A 13,833-nucleotide genomic window follows, 5' to 3' on the forward strand; every position below is an offset into this window, starting at 1 on the left:
TGATGTGAGGATAAGCCTACAATGGTGTAGTACGCAAATCAATGGTGTAGACAACATGTGCTAAATGAGGAGTGCGGATAATTGTTTTGTCATCATGTTAACTCAGTGGATGATGCATACTCTTGTGTTGTAGACACCATGTGCATAATTAGAGTTGCGTAACTCAATGAGAGTACAAAAACTCCTAAGTGTCTCACCTAAAATAATAATAAAATAATGCAAAATAATTAAATAATGCATTAACCTAAGTAAAACTTAAGTAAGTGTAATAAGTAAATACTTATTTACACCAACACCCCCCCTTAAGTGCAACTTAGGGGAATGCCCTTAAGCTTATGAAATCTAGGATGAAATGCAAGAATGGGTCCCGACTACTAGGCCATGTTAGGTACCCATGTACATAATTATATGCAATCTCCCATAAAGTGGGGAAAGAGGGAAAAACTCATGGGAAAAACCCTCCCCTAGAAAGAGAGATGAAAGAGGATGCATGGATGGATGGAGTACTCAAGACCCCCCCATTATGAAATACATCCAATATATACATAAGAGAATGATAAGAAGAGGAAGAGAGATAAGAGAGGCTCCCCCCACAAAAGAAGAATGCCGAATAGTGACTGCTCGGATGAAGAAGCTAATCTAAGATTACAGAGTGGTGTTCCTCCCCTTAGGAAGAAATAATGCCAAGGGTAAAAATGAGACGCTTCCACAGTGTGTGGAAAGAATCCCATGGATAAGTGATGTCTCTGAAACCTTATCAACTAGCTAAAGAACTTGTCTCAAAGAACTGTTTGTCTCTGCAATTGATGAAGAACCCTGCTGCAACTACTCATCATAATTATCCACAATCACTACAACCTAGGACGATTGATCATGTAGAGAATGAACAAGAGAGTTAGATGGAACCCTTGCGAAAACTAAAGAAGGTAATTTTGCATCAAGAAGAAGAGGCAGATGATGAATACTATCCCCCAAATCTGTCACTGAAGTTGTATTTGGAAGACTAGATGTACCCTGCTATTATGGACCTATCACTATGGCGATGTATGCATGTGGACTGAACTAAAGAAGTGACCTCTCACTACAACTGTTGATAGAACCCCACATGTCTAAATCTATTGAAGCACTATCTCTAAAATCACTATCATTTTCCACATTATATGATGTGCGGAGAGGAGTAGAGGACAAGGTTGGAGAACTTTCCTCAAAATGAACATCCTTGTCCACAAATATCTGATGTGTCTCAGGATCTAGAAGTCTGTATTCCTTCACACTGTCTTCATAACCAATGAAGGTGCAAGGTCGAGGTGACTGTGCCTTGCAACCCCTAGAAGATATCTTGGCCCATGCAGGACAACCGAAGACTCTGAAGTGTGTCACAATAGGTTTTCTACCGCACCATGTCTCAAAAGGAGTTTTTCCATCAAAGGTTTGATGAGGAGAATGATTAAGAATGTGAGTGGCACTGGAGATTGCTTCAACTTCTAATGATGGATCTAGAGACTTGGCATGAATGATGCAACTTTCCATAGACTTAAGAGTTTGGATCCTCAATGCTACAACATCTGTCTTATGTGGACTGAATGTTAAAGGAGTTTGAAGATCAATTACCTCATGTCTACAAAAGTCCTTAAGTCTTTTGTTCACATCCATGTTTCCATTATCCATGCAGAGTACTTTGATGGCTTTCCTAGATTTTCGTTCAACATGAGCCTTGAAGTCTAGAAATTTGTCCAACACTTCACTCTTATTATGAAGAAAATAGACCCAAGTGAACCTTGAGAAGTCATCAACAAAGGTAAGTATGTAGTGACCCTAGCTGAATGCAAAAGAACCTGCTAATACCATGTGAACCATTTGTAGAACACCTGTTGCTCTAGAAGACTGCCCTCTCTATAACTTTCGCTTTGGATGCATATCCACTAAATCTGTTGAACATTTTCTCTTAGAAAAGTTGATTTGAGGTAGACCTTTCACCATATTGTATGTGCAAAGTTGCTAAAGATAGCGGTAGTCAAGATAACCATACCGCTCATGCCATAATTGCATGTTTGAATTAGATTGAGATAACAAGGCCTTTGAAGGAGACTTGGGCACAAAATGAGAGAAAGAATATAACCTTTTGTTATTATTTACTTTCCTCACTACAAGCAAGGAATTATCTTTAAGGCTGTGGACTTTTACTAAGTTTGGAAGGAACTCAACTCTATGTCCATCTCCAAGGTGAGTGATTTGGTAGATTGATAGGAGATTTGAACTTAGGTTTGGAACATATAGAACCTCTTGAAACTCTCCATTTTCCATTTCCACATTTCCTTTTCCTTCAACTTCCATTTTTCTACCATTGGCCATGAAGATGTGTGGTACCTTTGAGTGATTCAATGAAGAAAAAGCCTCCTTTGAAGAACCCATGGGATATGAGGCACCTGAGTCAAATATCCATTGCTTTGAAGAGTTTAAATTAGCCATGAGTGATTGCCCTTTTCCCTTTGAATTTGAAGACGACCCTTTATCCTTATAAGCACTAGGCAATGGAACATTATGTTTCTTCATGATGTTGGTTAACTCATCAATCTTTTTAAGATAACACTCTTGCTCTTCATGACCCAATTTCTTGCAATAAGCACACTTCTTCTTCTCCTTATTATTGTTGTCCCCTTTCTTGTTGGAATTCAAGGACTTGCCTTGTTGATTTGATTGTGCTGTTGACTTTTTTGCATCCTCATATTTGTCTTTCTTCCATTTCTTTTTACCCTTTCCTTTGTTTGAAGATTGTCTAGCTAAATGTTGAGAACCCTCATTGGCCACCAATGCTTTGGACTGAGGTGTTTTGAGAATCCCCATTGATTTCAACTTGTTTTCTTCATCATCCAACAGTTTAGCATATTAATCAAAAGTGACTTTCTTGTAGGAAAACCCCAAGGTAGTCTTTGAGGTGTTAAAAGAAGATACAAATGTGGAATATTCTGATGGCAGCTTTTTATGGATGAGATAGATTAGTCTATCATCTTTGATAGAACTCCCACAATTAGTAAGCTTCATCCTTAACTCATTCACCTTGATGATGAAGTCCTGTGTTGAGTCATACAACATAGGATCTAAGGAGACAAGCTCATCTTCAATTTTGAACATATCCTCTTTAGGTTCTTTACCATATAGGCTTTCAAGGGTATCCCAAGCTTCCTTGGATGTAGTAAATTTCTTGATTTGATACATAATTTTATCATCTACCCCCAAACATATATCACCTAGGGCTTTCCTATCCATTGCTACCCAATCTGAAATTTCACTTGATGATACAAAATCACCTGCTAGTTTAGGAAGAATACCATCTACATATTGTGAAACTCCATTATGCATTAAGTGATACAACATTTTGATTGACCATGAAGCATAGTTATGAGGAGTTAATTTAGGAAACTTAAAGTTTCCCATAATGCAAAAAATGGAAGAAAAGAGAGAACACAACACCAAGAACACCCCCCATTTTCACTAAATCAAGAAACCCCCCCCAAAATAGATGCTTTGGGCACTTTATCAGTAGTGTGATTACAATGGGCCACTCACCAATTTTTCCTTTTGTGGACTTTAGATTTTTCTTGTTACAACCTCTATATGGAGTACAAATCTAAAATTTTACAATGTGCTACAATTTTGAAGCATTACAAAGAAAAGAAAGGCCCTATTGTTGAAAGTAACACTTTTGTCCACACATAACTACAATCTGATACAAGATCAAAAAAGTAGACAAAAAAATACACACTTTCAAAAAAAATGAAACCTATTTTTGGCTCTAGATGTGCCCATACGGAGCTTTTGAAGTTGCAAAATGTAAGATTATGCAGGTATAGTCACCAAAAAATGCAAATTTTGAACAATCCATGCACCAAAAGTAAAAAATAGCTACACCACTAAAAAATTTAGAAAATTCTACCCAATTTCAAAAAAAATGGCACCTGATTTGGAGTCTGAATGTGCGAGTTATGGCCTCCTAAAGTCGGACTGCAAAAACCAAAATCAATCTGGAGAGGGGTTGAATCAGCGAAATATGAGGTTAAATTTGATGGTCATACAACCATTGCAACAATCATAATTTTCCCTAAAATGACATCCAGATGGGGCATCAAATTTAAGATCATAAACTGGTGACATCAGCACAAAATTCTACCCTTTGTTGACGTGGTAGATGGCATGTCAATCTGTACTATACAAATCATATGGAAAATGATGTGTAGCAAGGTACAGGATCTGATGTGGTGTTGATTAGGATGATGACCTGTCATAGGTGACTGTGCAGGCACTCATACACTACTTGGGTTCCACATGTATAGGATGATGTGGAGTCCAGTCACTATTGACTGCACAGTGACTTATGTGGCTATTGGCCACGTGTCAAGTGCATATTGGGTCATGGGTCTATGCATTGTGCCTGCGTGTAATGTAGGAGCCTCGTCGAGTTTTGCAAAAGAAATCACCAAAAGACTCAGATCACGTTGTTGGAGAGAGATTACTCTCCTAGAGTCTCATGGATATTATCCCACATTGGTGGGAAGTGCACTTTGGGTCACGTGTCAAGTGCATATTGGGTCATGGGTCTATGCATTGTGCCCACATGTAATGTAGGAGCCTTGTCGAGTTTTGCAAAAGCAATCACCAAAAGACTAAGATCACATTGTTGGAGAGAGATTACTCTCCCAGAGTCTCATGGATATTATCCCACATTGGTGGGAAGTGCACTTTAGGGGATGTTTAAATTTGAGAGCCAGTGGAAGCAATTCAAAGGTAACCATTGGCTTTGTTTCCGCAGCCGAAAATGTGGGAATGACCATCGGTAACCATGGTCATATTGGATACTATGATCAGCTATGTAGTACGGCCTGCCAGAATATTTGATTTGTGCAGAAGAATTAAATGAGCCCGCTCTATAAAATTAAACCCTGCAAAATAATTTATATCTGCAACCAAAATATAGAGAGCTGAGTCGAGGTGTCACTGCTCAGTTTAGCCAAAAAAAATTTCTCTGTTGGGCAACTATCCCAAAAATAAAAATTCAATAAGTACCTAGAAATAGAGAGAATAAATGAAATTCAGATGTGGAAATTAATGATCAGATCAAATAAACAATCATACCCAAATTGCAAATCGGGGCCTCCTGGTTCTGATTTGCAAATTTTTTCCTCATGATCAACTTTCACCTAATATAGGCAAATTTATAGTTGATCTTTACCAAATCGACACTTTGAACGCAACGATGAGGTCAGATTTGGCTCTAGATGCTCCCAATTTCTATGGATCCTCCAAATTCATGTTGAGGTACTGAAGCATGGATGGTCTCGAATGGCTACATGATGAGAATCTCCTGTAGCTCTGATACCATGTAAGAATTTGGCTTAGGCCAGAATTCACCCAAGAACTTAAGAACTCAAAAAAAGAACACAATAGACTAAAATAGATAGAGTATGATCAAAATGACGATATTCATTCAATAACTAGTTTAGAGTACACTAGGAGTGCCTGAATATAAAGGCCTCAGGAGAGCTTCTAGAATGCATAGAAGTCAACATCATGATATGCCATACAACTAGTCACATGCCCACCAGATATGGGTTATCCTCCATTAAGCATGAGATTAAGTGTGATGATGTGAGCATAAGCCTACAATGGTGTAGCACGCAAATAAGTGGTGTAGACAACATTTGCTAAATGAGGAGTGTGGATAACTATGTTGTCATCATGACAACTCAGTGGATGATGCATACTCCTCTGTTGTAGACACCATGTGCATAATTAGAGTTGTGTAACTCAATGAGAGTACAAACACTCCTAATTGTCTCACCTAAAATAATAATAAAATAATGCAAAATAATTAAATAATGCATTAACCTAAGTAAAACTTAAGTAAGTGTAATAAGTAAATACTTATTTGCACCAACACTAATTGTTGTCACTTAGGTTTGCACCCTTGTCCAAGGCCTATGCGTGAGGACAACCTAGTGAAACATGGAAACAACCTCCAAGCTGTGGGACTTGAACTGTGAGGTTGAGTCTCCGGAGAAGGCTGACTTCCTCTTACTATCAGGGTGCACCCAACTACTCTTGGAGAGGAAAATGGAGAAAGAGAGCATGAAAGGAAATCTAACTAGTTCTAATCTAAGGAGGTGATGCACCAAAATAGAGTGTTCGGACCAATCTTTTCACATACATGCACTATTGAACTAGAATGAAACTAAGGATATACACATCCAGACTTGCTTTAATCAAATAACCACATACAGATCAGAAAATCAAGATGAATGACACAAGGAAGAGGTTCGCTTGTATATCATTCACAGGCCAGCAAAGATACAGTCATGCAGATTACAAATTTCCACAAAACAATGGTACAGGCAAAGAATTCTTGCACTTTAATACCAATGGTTGAAGGAGATAAGTAGAGAATCAGACAGTTCAGAGGCATAAGGGAATTTTCACTAGAATTGCAGAGTAATAGCAGAGGAAAATCAGAGAGAAGGTCCTCCTTAATAAGAAACAAAACTTGTCTTTATAGTTCAGGCATAACTGAGATCTTTTCCAGCTGAAGTGACCCTACAGTTACCTATTGTTAAGTCCTGCAGAGGACAATCATGGAAATTTGAAGAAAATCTGATTTTTTGTTGCAAAAAGTGTTCTAAGAGGACTAAAAATGGTGCCATCATTGTTTTTACTGGGTAGATGGATTGACTGAGATGGTGGGGTGTTCTTCCTCATTCTGCATTCATTCCGAGTAGGTTGGGATTGATCATGAAGATCAGATCGCACAATAAAATTGATTACCTTCATTTTTGGGTTCATGAATCGGCAGGGTCAGCGAGATCAAATGGTTCCACATGCTGATTGGGCCACACGGGCCAATTACATTCCTTCCTTCTACCATTCTGGACACCTTTTCCACATTTGACCACCCTTAATATTGACTGGGCGCCATGTCGCTATTAAAAAGTCTTCGAAAATCCTGATGGCACCATAGTGCCTAGTGGTCTCAACCTAACTATGCCACCTTTCCACCATCCAGCCGTAACATCAAAACTAACTACCATGTTGACTGCGATGATTGCTCTAACTACCAGCTGTTAACCATCAACCCTGGTCTGCTAGCGAGACACGTGTCAGCAAGATGCTATGTCGCTATGGTAAAGATCGCACAACTTCACCATAGTGAGACAGTGCCTTTTGTTGATCTGCCCTAATTTGACAATCGTGGAGACTCGTCATGTTCCATGCTTGCTTTTCAACCTCTAGGCTTACAAAATGCTATCAGAACACCTAGCATCACCTTCATGATCGCACCATGGCGAGACCTGGCCCCACTGACACATGGCGAAAGGGCGCCATGGCACTATGGTAAAGATCACACAACTTCACCATATCGAGATGGTGCCTCTCATTGATTTTCCTTGATCTGATGGCAAGCAAGATAGATACTGCCCCCTACCCCTCAGTGTATCAATAAATGGGAACCAACCACATGCCAACTATCTATATTTCCTGCACCTCCAAACTTGGACCCATGAGGACATGTGTCCTCCAGGCGCCAACTCGCTATCATAAATCTTGTGCGGCTTTTCCATAGCATGATGGCGCCTACCGTTGATCTGCCCTAATCTAACAGTGGAGAACTTAACCTTTTACTACACTGGTTGCGTTGAAGATCTGGTCCCATGCTCTATCTGTGTTCTGACCTGACATATGTGGTTGTTCCCTATTGGCCTAACGAAGCACCACCTTGGAAGAAAATCATTGGTCCAACAAAGCATCAATCTGGAGGGTCTGTACTACTTTGACCTTACTGAGGGGACACATGGCACCCAGGCACTATGTTGCTATGGGAAAATCGAGGCCAACTTCCCATAGTGCCATGGCACCCAATGATGACATGTCTTCTAATTTGCACGTGTCTTGAAATGATTCACCACCATGGCACCGGACTCCACCAACTGGACAGATGAGGTACAAAAATGGGACCCAACCACTTGCCTGAAGCTCTCACCATGGTGACTTTCTGTTGCCGTGAACCTTGCCTGCTGAACACTGGGACTCACCGTAGAAACACCCTCTGGCCGACCAGGTGATATGTTGCTATCGAAAAACTCATGAGTTTTCCAATGACAACATGGTACCTTGCTGCCCTTTTGAACTTTTTGGCCCATCAAAACATGTTCGCCCAGATGTGGACCACCATTGCAACATGTCATCAAGGTGCCATGTCGCTAACATAAATCTCGTGCAACTTCCAATGGCGAGATAGCGCCAACCATCGATCTCCCTAGATCTGACAAAGGAGAACTTGCGGGCCACAAAAAATATGTTATAAGGTTTGAAGCTTGGTATTTTTTAATATTTCCATAGGTATGGACATTTCAAAGGCGGGAAGGGCAATATGAATTATGAATTTTGGCAGGAAGATCAAACTACAACATTTCTGGCGACTCACAAGGGGCATGAGCCTGCTCGATGTATGACCAATTGCCTATAAAAAATCCATTGGGTCACGGGGTTTGAAAAGTATGAATTTGAGAACTGCAAAACCCTAACCCTTTTGTGAGGAGATCAAAACATTGAAAATCCTAGCTTTGCCTCTACAACCTCAAAACTCTCAAAACTTCGAAAGCTGGCGACTCAAAGAGAGAACCGTGTGCATGCGCACTACTTGAAAAGCAGGAAACAACAGAAAGAAACTAAACTACTTATGTACATGGATTCACAAATCCTTAAAAATAGGGCTTCAGATAGATCGCATTGACTGGAATGGGCAAAATCTCTCCATTGGGCCGACTTAGCTGGAATGCATTAGCCTATTTGCAACAGGCAATCAGATAGGGGCCACTCCATAGTGCATCAAATTTGGAATGTCTTCTTGGTTTTTCTCTGTTTGAATCCCACTTTAGAACTAAATCTCCTTCTTTGAAGGTTTTGACCCTAGTTTTCTTATCAAAACTCCTTTTCATCTGCTGCTTATGCATCTCTAGGGTCTGCATAGCTTTATTTCTTTTCTCTTCTAACTTAATTAGCTCTGTCATTCTTACTGACATGGCACTATCTTCAACCAATTCAAGCTGATGAGCCAACTCCAAGGATGGGAATTCCAATGAGATTGGGAGTCTGGCTTCCCTACCATATACCAGCACAAAAGGTAAATTCCCAATAGATCTCTTGGGTGTTATCCTATCAGCCCATAGAGCAGTTCTTAATTGCTTATGCTAGAACCTCTGATTGTCTTCTATTGTCCTCTTCATGATTCTGATCAAATTCTTGTTGGAAGACTGAGCCAAACCATTACCCTGGGGATAGTAATTTGATGATGTGCTCAGGTAGATATTGTGATTCATTGCCCATGCACAAATCTGGGTTCCAACAAAAGACTTAGGATTGTCTGAGATGATAGTAGAAGGAGCACCAAACCTAGATAGTATTCCATCAAGGAATTCAAAAACTGATGGTTCTATGGCATCCTTCAAGGCAACTGTCTCTATCCATCTAGTGAAATAATCAGTAGCAGCCAAAATCCATTTATGACTTGCAGTAGATAGAGGATTAATGGTGCCTATAAAATCTAACCCCCATTGGGTAAAGGGATGATCCACCTGAATAGGACGAAGGGGGAGAGCTACAAGCCTCTGTTTGCCTGAGAAGAAAGCACATTTCTCACATTTTCTCACATATCCATAACAATCATGGAACAGAGATGGCCAATAATAACCAGCCCTCATGATCTTCATGGCAGTTGTTCTTGCAGAGAAATGGCCACCATTCGGGCCATCATGAAATTCCTTAATCATCCTCTTAGCCTAATCCTCTTCAATGAATCTTAGTAGGGTCCCATTAAAATCCCTCCTAAATAGGATACCATCAATCACAACATAGGGAATGGACTGCAGTCTATATTGTCTCCTTTTAGTTCTGTCCAATCCTGGAGGGTATCCATTCCCTGATAAGAAGTTCTTCATGTCATTTATCCAGCTCCTTGGGCCATTAACATTTCTTACCTTCTGTTGCTCTGTTATTACCATAACAATCTCTTCATCAAAATCCTGGCCTGATAATATTTCTTTGCACAATCCTCTCCCTCTTACCAGCTTGGTGATGTGAATATCAACATCATACTCCATTACCTTAGTGATCCATCTAGCTCTCTTTTCATTGATATCCTTTCTTAACAGGAAATCCTTTACACTGGCATGGGGCACCAGCAAATGGATTTTATTGTGGGATAAGAGGTGCTTGAATTTCTTCAAGGCTCTAATGACCACAAGGGCCTGTTTCTCAACAAAACTGTACTTATCTTCATATTCCTTGAGCCCTTCACTAAAGAAGGCTATGGGCTACTCCTCATCCTTGTCATTTATTTGAGTCAAGATGGCAGAGATACTTGACTCACCACCTAGGGTGTAGAGGATGAAATCTTTTTCAAAATTTGGGTTCATGAGAGTAGGGGCTGAGGCTATGGCTGTCTTGATCTCTTCAAAACTCTCCTTCCCTTCCTTGGTCCATAAGAAGACCATACCTTTCTTGAGCATAGTTGTAAGAGGTTTCACCATGGTAGCAAGATTAGGAATAAACCTTCTTACAAAATTTATTCTACCAAGGAAACATTGCAGCCCCTTCTTGTGTTTAGGAAGAGGAAGGGCAAGTATTTCCTTTGTTCTTTCTGGATCAATGGTCAGCCCATCCTTAGATAAAATGTGTCCCAATAATTTTCCTTGGCTTGTATCAAAGACACACTTGGATGGGTTAAGGGAAACCCCAAACTCTCTACATCTTAGAAATACCTGTCTTAGATGATCAAAATGATCTTCTACATTTTTTGAATATACAGTTATATCATCAAGGTATACTAAGACAAACTTGTCAATTAATTTTTTGAAAGCCATCTCCATTGCCTTCTGAAATGTGGCACCTACATTTGTTAGTCCAAATGACATCTTGCAATAAGCATAGGTGCCCCATTTAGTAGTAAACATTGTTTTATGTCTGTCAAATTCCTTAAGAAACACTTGGTTATAACCAGAGAATCCATCAAGAAAAGAGAATCTCCTTGACCCACTAACTCTGGATAGGATTTGCTCCATGGAAGGGAGAGGATGGTGATCTTTAAGAGAAGCCTGATTAAGATCCCTAAAGTCCACACACAGTCTAATTTCTCCATTCTTCTTTCTTACAGGGACAAGGTTAGCTACCCATGATGAGTGTTTGATAGTAAATATTATATTAGCCTCAATTAACCTGGATAGCTCCTTTCTCATTAGAGGTTCAATCTTAGGATTCACTGGCCTCTATTTTTGCCTTACTGGTTTGGCTTTATCAATTAAATCTATGGTATGATGAAACAAACTAGGGTCAAATCCTTTTAAGTCATCATATGTCCAAGCAAATACATCATTAAATTCTTGACATAGATGAATGAAGTTTTATTGCTCAATTTTGAAACATACCTTCCCCATATTCAAAGATTTTCCATCAGCAATTATAACTGGGGCATGATCATCCTTTTCTGTAGCTAGATTCATTCCTTTGCCTCTTGTTTGATCATCAGGATTAAAGACACTCTCTAAGGTAATGAGACCCTTGGGCAACTTGTTAGAACTAAGATGAATGATCTGATCACCATACTGATCTTGCAATCTTGACTGGTTTCTATCTGACAATTCTGCCTCATTCTACAAGAAACTCACAATTTGCTCATTAGAATCAAACACTTGCCAATGAGTGTTGTTGTTAGGGATGGCAGGCCTCACTACCACCCTTATTTGTTGCTTCTTTTCTTCCTCAAGATTCCCTAGTACATCATAAGTTGCACCCACTGCTGCAAGTCTATCAGCATGTCTATTTTCTTTCCTAGGAATGCTTTGAATATTAAATGCATTGAAGCGCTCAAGCAAATCCTAGAATCTATGTTTGTAAGACTTGAGCAGGCCATTTTTGGTGATATTCTAGTTTCTCACTTGGTTAACTAGCAACTCACTATCCCCATATACTCTCAAGGCTTGAATTCCTCTCTTTTGGGCAAGTAAGAGACCTTGAATCAAAGATTCATACTCGGCCACATTATTGGTGCAACTGAATTGGAGCCTAAAGGAGAAGTAGTATCTTGTTTGGGCAGGAGAGATCAACACAACACCAGCCCCTAACCCATTTCCATTCCTTGAGCCATCAAAGTACATGCTCCATGTTCCACTTATATCATCATTAGTCCCGATTAGATTAGGAACTTGAGCATCTTTCTCTATTATGCAATATGCACTAAGGCCTGTCTCAAGAGTTTGTGACGTACGTTCAAATTGATATGTACTAGCTCATTCATCCAAGAAGAAATTAGAATCTCTGCTATGGAAGTGGCAGGCTCATTTACTATGTCATTTTCATCCATCTCTAGAATACGACAATTTATATTCATGAAGTTGGGGGTGTAAGATTCAGTGTGATGAATGGCTTGAGGTTCTACTCTAATTGAGGCATTGGCTCCATATCTGGTCTTAAATGAGATATATGACCAATCAGTAGATATGAATCCACCAATTTGAGCAGTGAAGTCTCTTGAAAGATAGATAGCAAAATAGGGCTTGACTTCAACAACAGATATGTCTTGAATCACAGTGCAACCAAGGCATGCATGTAGGGCCATCTCCACATTCCTAAGGATACCTATAGTTTTGATAGTACTACCATCTAATTGTAACACATACCTAACAATGGGCTCATATTTCATTCCTAAAGCATCAGCAACACACCTAGGCATTACTGAGCTACTAGCCTTTGAATCTATCATGCAATTGTGGACTAATTTGCCCCCCTATAATCAGAGAAACATAGAATGGAGGAGGTCTAACCTTTTTATTTGTCTCCACATCCCCTACTAGTTGTACTAGACTTGTGGCACTCTCCATGATAGATGGCTGATCCTTGGGTTCAATCTTCTCTAATTCTTGCTGGAGCATCCTCTTCTGCATTGGTATGGTAGCAAAAGCATCCCACATAGAAATGTTCACATTTGTCTTCTTCATTTGATCTACCACACTGAATGGTGTATTAGGAACTTTAGTAGAAACTTTGGGAGCTGTACTTATAAGAGGTTGAGATGGGGAAACATAAGGATCACTTGCATCTTTCTTTCTAGAATCATGCTTTTTCTTCTGTGAAGTACTTGTTTGTTCATTTGCTGCATGTGCATGAGGTGTAACACTTGAAGTTGAGGCCTGCTTAGGAGAAGGAGGGGCAGCATTTTCTATAGCTCTCCTCTTACTTCTTGTGTTATGAGCAACGAAATCCTGGTTTACATTACAATGCTCCCCAATCTAATGATTCATGAAAGAGAAATCATCATGTCCTTGAATATATGAGATCTCCTTGGGATGATCATCTTTGTATGATTGCTTTGTTGCAAGTTCTTGGTCAGTTAGGGCCAAATAAGATTATGCCTTTTGGCACATGTAATAGGCATAAGAATAGTAGTAGGAAGGACAGAAATCTTGATCTTGGACCAAGTTATTTTGAGGGACTATAGCTCTGTTCTGATTTGAGCTTGAAGAAGAAGCAGGACTATTTTGCCTACCCTGATCAAAAGAGCTATTCCACTGGTTAGGAGGCCTACCACCATTTGGAGCTTGATATTGCAATTGGGGAGGCTTGCCACCTTGAGCTTGCTGCCTTTCTAAGGCCACCACTTTGTTACTCAGTTTTTGTATTATAGAAAAACTATCCTCTAATCTCCTTCCTTGGTCCTTCAACTCCCTTCCCTTCTCTTACAATTTTTTATCCAGGGTCTTCTCTCTTTTATCTGTATTCAACACTAGACCTTGG

Source organism: Cupressus sempervirens, chromosome 5, assembly GCF_028749045.1.
Source record: "Cupressus sempervirens isolate cs-2001-9-10 chromosome 5, ASM2874904v1, whole genome shotgun sequence".
Taxonomy (NCBI): domain Eukaryota; kingdom Viridiplantae; phylum Streptophyta; class Pinopsida; order Cupressales; family Cupressaceae; genus Cupressus; species Cupressus sempervirens.